The following is an 11554-nucleotide window of genomic DNA, read 5'->3' as shown; positions in this document are numbered from 1 at the left end:
ATATTACACTGAGACGTATACAAATCGTACAATCACTTATGATGAACTAAAAAAAATGTCTCTCACGTATACAAACGGCAATTAAAATTGCGAAGCTCAACCTGTACAAGGTAGCTCTTATAAGAGAATATATGTTCAGTTTAAAACAATGCACCCCACTCGCCTTCGTGGGTGCTTTTCCGAGCGACGACCGTAACAGGTCTCGCGCCCAAGCGTCCGTGCAAAGCACTGAGGCTGAGCTTTCTTTTAGTAAACCAAAGCTTGCATATGGTCAGCCGGGAATATCCCGATTTTCACTCATAGCATCGGGACCAGAATTGTCGTCCAAGTAACTCTTAGCTAGAACAGTGTGTGGGTGAAGAGTGAGAGTTCCGAAAATCAGACACAAAGAAACAGTCGCCGAGCATGTTGCTGTCATATGATCACGGTTCCTGTTTCTTGAGCATATATGGCCGTAAAATCGAAGTGAGGCTTACTAACACAAATGCATAACATACCAAACTGGTGAAAGAAGCTTCGAGATTGTTCCTGTCTATACGAGGCTTGGTTAATAAAGTTCAAAATTAACAATGTCTTTTCCAATCTCTTTTAATAGAATTATTCCGGTTGCAAAAAATCTACAATCCTGAAAAAAATCTTATTTGTATAAAAGTGGCTATAAAAATTCTGAAGCATTAGTTTCTTCCTCGTTTTTAAAATATGTACCCGAAATTTTCACCATTGAGTGCCTGAAAGCAATACTGTTTTTTAAAAAAATGCAAGAATTGCTTACACTTTTCAGTTTGCAAAGTTCTTCAGTTTATTTTTTTTTATCAACAATTACAAACCTAAAATACATTAACGCAACAATACTTTCAATTTTTACATTACCATGTGAAATATAACTACAAAAATTCTTCCACCAAAAGGACAATGCATGGTGAGTGCACATTCAATATTTAAATTTTCCTATATTCTAGGTGATTTCAGATGTAAAATTTAAATTTGTTGGTACTAGATATTGTGATATATAACAACTGCACCAAAATACATTAAAAAGATGCTCAGTTTTCAAAACTAGCAGACGTGACCTATTTTGGAATACCTGCCAGCTCTTAATTTGGCAACCTTGCTATACTGTGATTCACATTTTCATTTTCATTTTCTTTTTTCTTTTCTTTTTTCTTTTTTTTTCTTTCTTTTTTTTTTTTTTTGGTAAATTTCAATTTTCAAGCAGATCAAGTATAGGTTGAGTCATTTGCCACGTACTGCTTCACATGCTGTTGCCATATGGTTAGAATTCTATGTTAAATCTTAGCACAACAGCACTTAACTTGTTAATTGTTTAAAATCTTAAATACACCATAACAACTCAGTTATTGAAACAGCTCAGCAAACTACAGTGATATCATTTGATAGGCTGTCTATCAACTTATACCATCTACAAACACACACGCATATACACACAAACACACACACACAATAATTAGGAGTGTTGTATTGAATGTTAAGTTAACCAAGGAAGTTCTGTCGCTTTTTGTGGAGGCATGTATTCAATTGGCCCTCACAACGTGACTTGAATGCGAAAGGCGAAGGTCAGTTGTTGGTGTGAGTATATACAACATACTACCTGGTTGTTGCAGTTCAGTTACACTGTGAACTTTTATAAGGACAGAGTGAATATTGGGCCTACACAGAGCGTCATAAGGGTGTGTATGATGTAGGAGTTCAAACTGAGGTCAAACACGGCTGCAGCGGTGCGAATGATATGCCAGGCCTTTGGTGAGAGTGTCGTGACTGCGCGGACAGTGCGGCGGTGGTTTAATAAGTTTAAAGACGGTGACAAAACACTCGAAGATGCCACGTGCCGGAGGACCAACACATGTACAAATTAAGATCTTCAGGCAGCAATTGAGGCGAACAGTGGCCAGACATATGAGGAACTGTGACCACAATTCAGTGTGAGTGGAGAAACCATTTAGCCGCACCTCCATCAACTTGGGAAGCACTACAAGTTGGGGCGGTGGGTCCCACATGATTTGACTCCGGATCAGAAGGCAACGCGAGCAGACACCTGTGTTTCTTTGCTGTCTCGTCTGACGAAGGAGTCGTTTCTGGACAGGATATTGACATGCGATTAGAAGTAGGTCCTGTATGAAGCTCCACGGCCCCGTCATCATTGGTTAGCATTTCATGAACCGGTTTCTACACAGCCGAAAGCAGCACTGCACCAGAAGAAGATTCTCCTGTGTGTTTGGCGGACCACTCGCAGCATCGCATCGGGAACTTCTACCAGCTGATCAGAGCGCCAATGCAACGTGCACTGTCATCAGTTGAGCCGCGTTCAAGAAAAACTCAAAACTCTGCAGCCAGCTCTTCTGAATCGCAAAAGGGTCCTCCTGTTACAGGACAACACTAAGCCTCAGGTGGCTAGGATAACCCGGGACACAATTCTACGCCTTATATGGGAAACACTATTGCATCCACCACACTCTCCGGACATTACACCGTTCGATTATTATCTGATCCATTCTTTGGACAATTACGCCAGTTTAAATTCCTTGTAGAGGTGCAAAATGTACTTGATATCTTCTTCACGGCCCACTAAGTTCACCGCAAAGAAATCCATGGCCTTCCATAACGTTGGCAGAAGGTCGTTGATGGTGATGGGGACTATTTTTGATCTTCCAGGTACGTCTTAGGTGACATATCGATGTTCGAAAGTTGTGGGTGAAGAAGCGACAGAACTTTCTTCCTTAGCTTTATAGCATCTATACGCACTTTTTTAAAACTAAAAACTAAAAAGCACTTCACTTCCGGTGCTTGGGGTCCCTGGTTCGATCCCAGCTCTCGTCGTGTGAACTTTGTGGTGGACAAACACCATGATCGTGGGTTTTCTCGGGGTTCTCCCGTTTCCTCCCACTTTCTTCATTCCACCATTTTCACTCATCTCTCATTATCACATTCTCCTTTAGCCTAACCGGCATAACCGTGGGACGTTAAACTTAAAGATTTCATTTCATTCTCCTCCACATCCACATTTCGAAAGTTTTCAGTAGTTTTCATCCTCCTTGCGCTATTTTCGTGTTTCTGAACCATACAGCACAATGCTCCACATGAAGCATTTTATGTCTTTTTCTCAGCTCTTTATTCAAGGTCCCACAAAATGGTCTTTTTTTGTCTTAAATGTTTCTTTCGCCATTTCTATCCTTGCTTTTATTTCACGTTCACACTTCATATCATCACTAACAATACTATCCAGGTATCGAAAACTAGTCATCTGTCCTACTTTTTCTCTCCTCCTATTTCTGTATTTGACATCAACCCATTCGTTTTAATCACCATGGCTTTTGTCTTTCTAATTTATTTTCATCCCATATTCTTCACAGCCCTTCCTCACATTTTCTTACATCTTATTGATTCCCCCCCCCCCTTCAGATTCTGCAACAAGCACCATATCGTTTCCAAAACCGTATACACTTAATCATTGTACCTCTCTTTTTCACGTGAATTAAATTGAGACGTCATACACTTTGAAAAGTATTTCTCAACAATGTCCAAAACGATGGAAACCAATTTATTATCACTTATAAGTATATTATAAGCATAGGTAAAAATTACACAGTGAAATTACGACAGTACTCTTCGATTTTGAAATAGGTGCAAAAGGTGAGCGAGGAGAGCTCTGTAACATTTGTATTCGCTTCAAGAAGAAAATGAAAATAACTCCCAAAATAAATCAATTGGAACAAGGATGTTATAAAATACAGGATCTGCCCATATGTATAATTATCCTATTAAATCAATGAAGCCAAAAAAAAACCGAGCATCGGCACGTCTGATTGGCTACTCTCGTTTCCGCCATCATCTGATTGGCTACTTTCGTTTCCGCCATGATTGTTGGCTCAAAACATTGCGATCCTATTGGGCAGAGTGAGCAGAGTAGGGGTGGTGAAACTGTGACGTATGGCTTCAAGATTTTGTTGTAAGGGCAGATCCTCTATTTTATAAGATCCTTGAATTGGAGCAAGTGCTGCTAGAAATCAAACTTCGTATTTCTTTTCTTTTCTTTCTTCTTCCTTTCTTGTTATAAATCTAATATACTGTACAACACTGAGTTACATTTTACAACAGTATTTAATATATTACTAACGGTTTGTTCTTGTAGTCTGAAATATTTTATTATTATTGAGTTTTAATACTTGTTCCTGTGTCCTTCGTTGCAGATCCTCTGATACATGAAGTAATCTGACAAATAGATAGTAATCTTGCACGTTCTGGTTCCTTTTTTTGTCTGCCACAACCTGTTTGGGACCATGGGGTCTCGTGCGATGTCACGGCAGCATTTTTGGTGAGTTATTTCTTGTCAAGCAAAACTAGAATAACTTCTATTTATCAAAGTAGATGAGAAATTTAAAGGAAAATGCGACACAGCTACTAGAATCCAGAGATGGTCATTTTTCCTAACCCTCCCTCACCCTCACCCTCAATTGACGCCCCTCACCCTCATCCTCCATCACACTCACCCTCCATTGACGCCCTCTCCTCACCCTCCCTCACACTCACCCTCCATTGACGCCTTCACACTCACCCTCCTTCACACTCATCCTCCCTCACACTCACCCTCCATTGACGCCCTCACACTCACCCTTAATTACTTTATCGCCCTCACCCTCCAACTCCCTCACCCTCAACTACTAAAATGAGGGTGAGGTGAGAGTGAGGGCGGCCCTCATGAGGGCAAAATGAGGGAGGATGACCATCTCTGTTAGAATCCATCACCCAATCGCTTAACTACATCTCGCTACGGAGAAGGAGTCAGTGATAGAGCATTCAGCTACAGTTAGAGGATTCCCTAGATCGATTCCAGGCCGTGAGTTTCTGGTGGACAAAATTATGAGTTTTCTCAAAGTTCTCTTATTTCACCAATTCTTACGTAATCATTCATCATCCATCTCCTTTATATAAAGTGCAAAATGGTGGGACGTTAAAGGTTTAATTTTTTTCCCCATTTTCCTACGTTGTCAAGTAATCTCAAGTAGCTTCAACTTAGAACTGAACTAATAATTTCTTATTTCACTTATACCTCACTCATTGCAGCCCAACCCTCAACCTCAACAGTCAGGAAATACTAGAAGGGATGCTCCCATATTTCGTCTTGTGTCCAGCAACTTTTGATGACACTGATCCAAAATGCGTGCAACCAATAAAATATGGACTAAAAGATTTATCCCTTTCAAAATTTTGCTGCAGTCGAGAATACACGTGGAAAAGTTGCATAATCCAGTGACTAGCTGTTCTGCATTTTCCTCTAAATTCTGTCCGCTATAGAAAGATCTTGGACCCGGTCAAAAGAAAATAACAGTGTTTTATTTTAGGGTTAGTAGAGTTTTAAATAAAAACTAGAATACTTCCTGGGTATGATTACCCTAAAGAAAACAAATTAGTTGTTCCACGTTGCGATTCTACTGTAACTTCCAAACTATGCGAATTCAGCACTAAAACCGGAAATAGTACATTATAACTTCCGGAGGGTTAAGCTCAGAGAGTGAACCTATTCTTGCGATTTATTATTACACTCATGTGCAGAAGTTGATACTGCGGCTGCAGGATATATCGCACGGAGAAAACGGAAAACCAGTTGTATATTGGTGAAAGATGGAATTCCTAATGGTAATAGACTGAAAACAGCGTGAGAAAAGCCACATAATGGACAACAGGAACGAAACTGCACAGGCGCTTGAAAATTAGTAAATATACCCACGTGGTACTAAACGAAAAAAAAAAAAAGAAAAAAGAGTTACATGCAGGGACATAAATAATGTGTGTGATCTTCTCGCACTGCAAAACTTGCATGCTGATGACAGGGTTACCATTACGTGGCTAGGGATGATTTCCCATTGTTGGGTTAGTGCCTTCCTCAGCTTGTGAATGGATCCTAGAGCGACGTGAAATTTGCCTACCAAGCGTGTCCCACTTAAGTCTGGTGTTCGACTGAGTCAATCGAATCATCTAATATCGCGAGTCTTAAAAATATTCATCCACTATTCCAGCTCGATGAGAATATACATTATTATCCTTTAGAACGAAATCCTGGTCAACTGTACCCCGAAACAGACTAACATACTAGGTCCAGGATTTATCCCAACCACGTGGGAAGATATGCAGGGGTGTGCGAGACTCTAGGATGATCCACCTCACAATATGGTTCCTCCATCCCTATAATAGTCAGTTCAGTAATGTTAGGTTCAATGAAGCGTATTTCATTCTCTCTCCAGATGAATTCACATCGAGAATCACTGGTGAAACTAAACTGGGATTCATTTGTTAACAGGACATGACTGCATTATTCCTGGATTCATGATTCTATTATTACTCCATGGTGCTGGATGTTCACTACACCAATTTCAAACACGCTCTTCTCTGTAGTAGGGCCAATGAAGCATACGTTGCTGGTCGTGCTTTATTGGTGAACTTCAGCTAACTAGCAGTCTATACATTGTAAAGCTTGAAAGAGTAATATCTGTATCAGTGGCAAGATCCCTACCGAAATCTAAAGAGCTGTTATGTCTATTTCATCTGGTTGTTAGACATAATAAACGCTCCTCTTGGGTAGTGGTACTACTTGGATGGGCTCCGTTAAACCTCCGATAGATGTTTCACTCTGTTACAATCGTTCCTAGATCCTTGAGATGACATTTGGTGGGACACCAAGTTTACGCAACACTTAAAACTGGGTCTGGCTTTCTTCAGTTTTGCCACGGTTGTTGCACTTATATTATCAATATGACTTCTATGCGCCATTCTCTCACACGCATATTGGCAATAAAGTCAACAATATGGCTGTGTGCACGACCCATCTTGGGATAAACTCAATGAATTTACTACTCTTTGCAACAACAGTTTTATGGAATTCCACATTATTCTCAAGTTGTGCACATGACTGTAAAGGAACCTATCTTAAACATATAAGTTGTACTAAAGTTGACTACTTACGGATTCAGAAGAAAAATAACAACTGACATTAAAATTATTCTTGCAACGTTGAATCCATAAAAAGCAAATGTTTGCTATTTCTTGCCATTTTTGGTTTACGGCGATCCATATTCAAATCGGAAGTGATAGTAATTTCTACTATTTCCGGTTGCAATGGAGCAAGCTTCCTCAATCTGTTTCATATCAGGGCCTCCTCTTTTGCGACATCCTCTTGCTAGCAACACCTATAAGTTCAAGGTAACCAGAAAAATCTTGTCATTTTTGACATCTCATTTGATAAACGCTCACAAAGGGGAAATGAAGTTAGTTACCAGGCGGAAAAGCGTTAAGAATTTAGTGTAACTATTGACCTGGCTCACCTATTAGGTAGTTGACCGCACACAGCAATTATAGCTCATCCAGTACTGAGGAGAAGTATAGAAATAGCTCGTTCAGGGTTGTTTGCTGTATGGCTTTAGAGAGGTCTTGTCAATAGCCGCATCGAGCCGTTGAATTCGCCAGGGTATTAGAGAGAATACCATGAACGAACGCACCGTCAGGCATTGATTCCAAAAGTACAGGTTGGGAGATCTGAGCCTTTGTGATGAACTCTGTGGTGGGCGACCTCAAGTGCTGGACGAAAAGGTCCTAAATACAGCCATAGACAAGGAAAGTAGTTAGACATGTTGTGAATTTGTCGAACGTTCTTAAGTTTCCAAGGATAAAAGTCATACTTCACCTGCACCGCAAAGGAAAGCGCACAAGTTGAGCAAGTAGTTGCCCCATATATTGTCAGCAGCCAACAAGGAGCAATGAGTGACAGCCTCCTTGTCGTTGCTGTCTCGGTACTGCAAAACACCCATATTTAGTCGAGTGCTCAAGAGTCATGAAAAGTGGCTACAATATGACGAAAAGTAGGTCCACTGACACTTCCTAACATACGAGACATTGATGGTAACGACGTGACCCTGTGTTTGTCTCTTTCCATTTCTTGCTATCTCATTAGTCTTGCTCTATAGGGATGAATATTAAAACCGGAAGTAGTCTTGAATTTCTAGTACTTCCGGTATTAGTAGAGATATAAGGATGGAGACAGAATCTATCTTGGGACGCTGAATTTATTCCAGGAAACCACTTCTTGATATATCGTCCTCTTTTCCCTCTACGGTGATCAACATTAAAACCGTCACGTATTGTTGGAACGCTGAATGGATTCCAGAAAACCGCTTCTTGTTATACCGTACATATTCTACTTTGATACCTGTCGACATCTAACCAAAAGTTACCAGCACCTGTTTATCATCCCCAAAAGAGTTGAAGAATAACTGCATTTTAAATCTTGAAACGTATTGTTGAGTATGACGAAAATTACCGATCTGCCGGTAACGTAAGAGCTAGTTAGCAACCCTACTTCCCATATTTATGCAGGCTAGATTTTCCGACACATGCACTAAACTAGTTCTAGTATGCATTACATATCGGTACTGAAGCAGGCTCAAACTTTCCTTCATAAAAGGTTAATTCCATTTGTGACTCACACGACAACAGACGTCAGACGGCAGTAAATATTATGTATTACAAAAATTATAAGATATTTTCATGGGCAAGTTTTAGGTTATAAATAAGGGGCAATAAGTCCTTCATTCATTTTTGTTTGCAGCATTTAAATATGTAAACAAAATGGCTGAAACAAGTCTCTAAACATACACGTGACTTACACGACAGTAGGAGACATCGTGTTTTGAATAACGGTTAACTATGTGAAAATTCTGTTCTTCTGTTGCTGCAAGAAAACTAAAACTTTTTACATATATTAAGTAGATACCAAGCTACAAGACCAAAAGAAAATTTTTATATTTTCTGTATTTATTTTAAAATATATGCCACAAATATAACGTGACGTACACGACATAAATTTGTGACTTACACGACAAGTCTAACATTATGTCTTCGTTTAATTACACTTTCATAATCTATTGGCGGATAGAGTGGCACTAATGATTTAGAGAGATAAAAGGAAGTTAACAGACAAAACAAGAAGTTAACAGTTCTTTTATTGGAGCAAAATTTGTCAAATTCTAATTTATGTCTGTGATCGACGCCTGTTAATGCAACATAGGCCTAATCTTTCTGTTGCGGCCAATAAAATTCTTTATCTTGATGGTAATGGCGAAGAAATGTTACATACAGTTGTTTTGATTCTTTTCTCCACATCTAACAAATATTTAATAGTTCTTTTTTCGACGAAGGGTAATAATACCCTGTCTCCAGTAGAGTATTTCCATCACTTCCTCGCTGCGTTTATTCCCTTCACATGTGCCAATGAACAGTTCTGGAATGAAATCGAACTTCCTTCGTGGTGAAGAAATATCTTAGATGAGACAACATTCAATAGTATACGCTAAAACACAATGAAAGTAGTGCTACTTTCGTGTTTTTGGAATATTACATATTTCTTTCTTATGATGTTTCCATTGGCGCATCAACTCAAATTTTTGAAGTAATACTCTTTACTACAGTATATTACATTAATGTTCGGACATAACTTGCGTGCTCTCTCAATAAATTCTAAAGCAGATTGAGGATCAATTTGTCTTTGAAAGCCTTTTCCATAGTTCGTAGCTGAAAAATGCCAAGACATTTCAACTTTCTGTAATGTTATTGAACTAAGTGAATTATGTTGTGCACCATCATCCGACTGATAATTCACATTGTTGATCGGAAAACCCGGATGACACCCTTCAAAATCTTTCATAAGTGTAGACTTGAAAGAAGCAAATGAAAACATATGTTGCTGCATACAATCAGATATAATTGAGCACGAATCATGTTCTGTGGTTTCCTTTTCTGCAGGAAAATATATTATTGCAGTTTACATAGTACAACTGTGTGATATCCAGTGACCGGTTTGTATCTTTTCTTGGTACTCCCATGCGCAAAAAATATTGCGCGTATACTGTAACTCACGATTTTTCGCAATTATTCCATTTTCCTTATGTTTATGGGTAAAATTCAGTTATTAGTATGTGGAGAAAATAGAAAGCAATCCATCTAAGGAGATATTTCCAAAAAATATAATAAAATAATAAAAAATATAATCAAAAAACAAAATTATGTTCGGTTTTGTGTATACTGGCAATAATGTTTTCGAGGGATTTTTTGCAGTAGCACAGCACGATTGCAGAGGGAATAACTTTAGTTGAATCAAGGAACTGGAAAGTGGACTAATATATTGCATTTATTGGCTTAAATCTAGGGTGCAAATTGTCTACCAAATATAAATTAGCTTCTGTAACCAAGATGTTATACGGAAGTATAGAAACAAAGAGAAAAATGGTGGCTTAAGTTTGGAAGTGACATGCTCTATAGCCATGAGCATTTATTTGTTAAGAAAAAGACAGGCAACAAAAGGTAGTCTGTGTGGTCAAGTGGGTAGAGTGGCAGACTAGTAATTCTTATATTGTTTTGACACCAGATCGAATCCCATGCGATCACATCCAATTTTTTCTTTAAAAAACATTGTAGAAAGTATAATTTTTATGTTAATAAGAACCGAAACAATATAATAATGAAATAACTTTTTGTTTTTTCTGATGACGTATTTATTTAGAATTAGTGTATTATTACTAATAGCGATTGTTTTCAGTTTATGGTATGATATGCTTAATCATTCCCTCTCCGTCAGCAGAAGTAACTTCAACTCACTGCGAGTGTCTGTGAGTCAGGAACAGTAAAAAAAAACAAAACATGCGCGACCTGCTGCCTTACACACAGCGTGGCGAACACAGTCACAGCGATAGCTCGTTGTCATGAAGAAAAAAAAAGCTGATGTTAAATTACTGTTCTAGTGTTTCAGTGTGTGTGTTTCTTTTTAGAGTATTGACTCTCTCTCTCTCTCCTTTTGTTTCATATCCACAAGTGCAACAAATGCAATCATAAGTCTGTGTAAGGAAATAAAGGATGCTTTCTTTAAACAAAACTAAATTAAGAGCTCTATTTGTGAGGAACACGAATGCTTCCAAAAGATGCCATGGATATTAATTATAATCATACCGAATTATACAGTAGCGTGAAAAACTGATAATAAAATGATGTAACATGCATAAGCTTTTTTTTCTAGCGTGACAACACATTAAAAATAACAAATTAAATTTTTGGGATTACAAATTATCACCTTACGTGTCGGTATAGGCCTATTCGGTTTCACAGTCGAGCGACGAAAGAAGAAAGTGTGGTGATAGTTATAAAAACCGAATACCAGATTTCAATGAATTCAAGCTACAATGCTCCTACATATCGAAAAAATTATTTTTCGATGTCTGTCCATCTATTCGTCTCTCGGTTCGTCACGCTTTTACATGCACTCAAATAGAGGCCATACTGTTCAACGTATCTGGACCGAATTCTAGACATAACGTTTTAATAACATACTATCTTTCGAATTTTATATCCTTCGACACCTGAAAGTAAGGGTAATTTACTGAAGGATTAAAATTTAAAATAATTCAATTTTCTCAAGAAAAAAAGCTGTGACGATTTTATTTACTTTTTATAAATATATATTTTATTAACAAATATCCACCGTATATGAATATTTTTT

At 38.3% G+C, this 11554-nt stretch overlaps 1 long non-coding RNA gene across 1 annotated transcript in view; it reads left to right on the top strand.

Annotated features, from left to right (window-relative positions):
* Positions 1–882: 882 nt before the first annotated feature.
* LOC145691560 (uncharacterized) overlaps positions 883–11554 on the top strand; it is a 43919-nt gene continuing 33247 nt past the window's right edge. The window contains exons 1-2 of the long non-coding RNA XR_014132410.1: positions 883–919; positions 4206–4330. This is a non-coding gene — a long non-coding RNA (uncharacterized LOC145691560). The remainder of the gene's footprint in view (positions 920–4205; positions 4331–11554) is intronic.

Source organism: Thermobia domestica, chromosome 8 (genome assembly GCF_964235325.1).
Source record: "Thermobia domestica chromosome 8, izTheDome1.hap1.1, whole genome shotgun sequence".
NCBI lineage: Eukaryota > Metazoa > Arthropoda > Insecta > Zygentoma > Lepismatidae > Thermobia > Thermobia domestica.
Note: the sequence above shows the minus strand (reverse complement) of the source record. Positions and strands in the feature narration are given on the sequence as shown.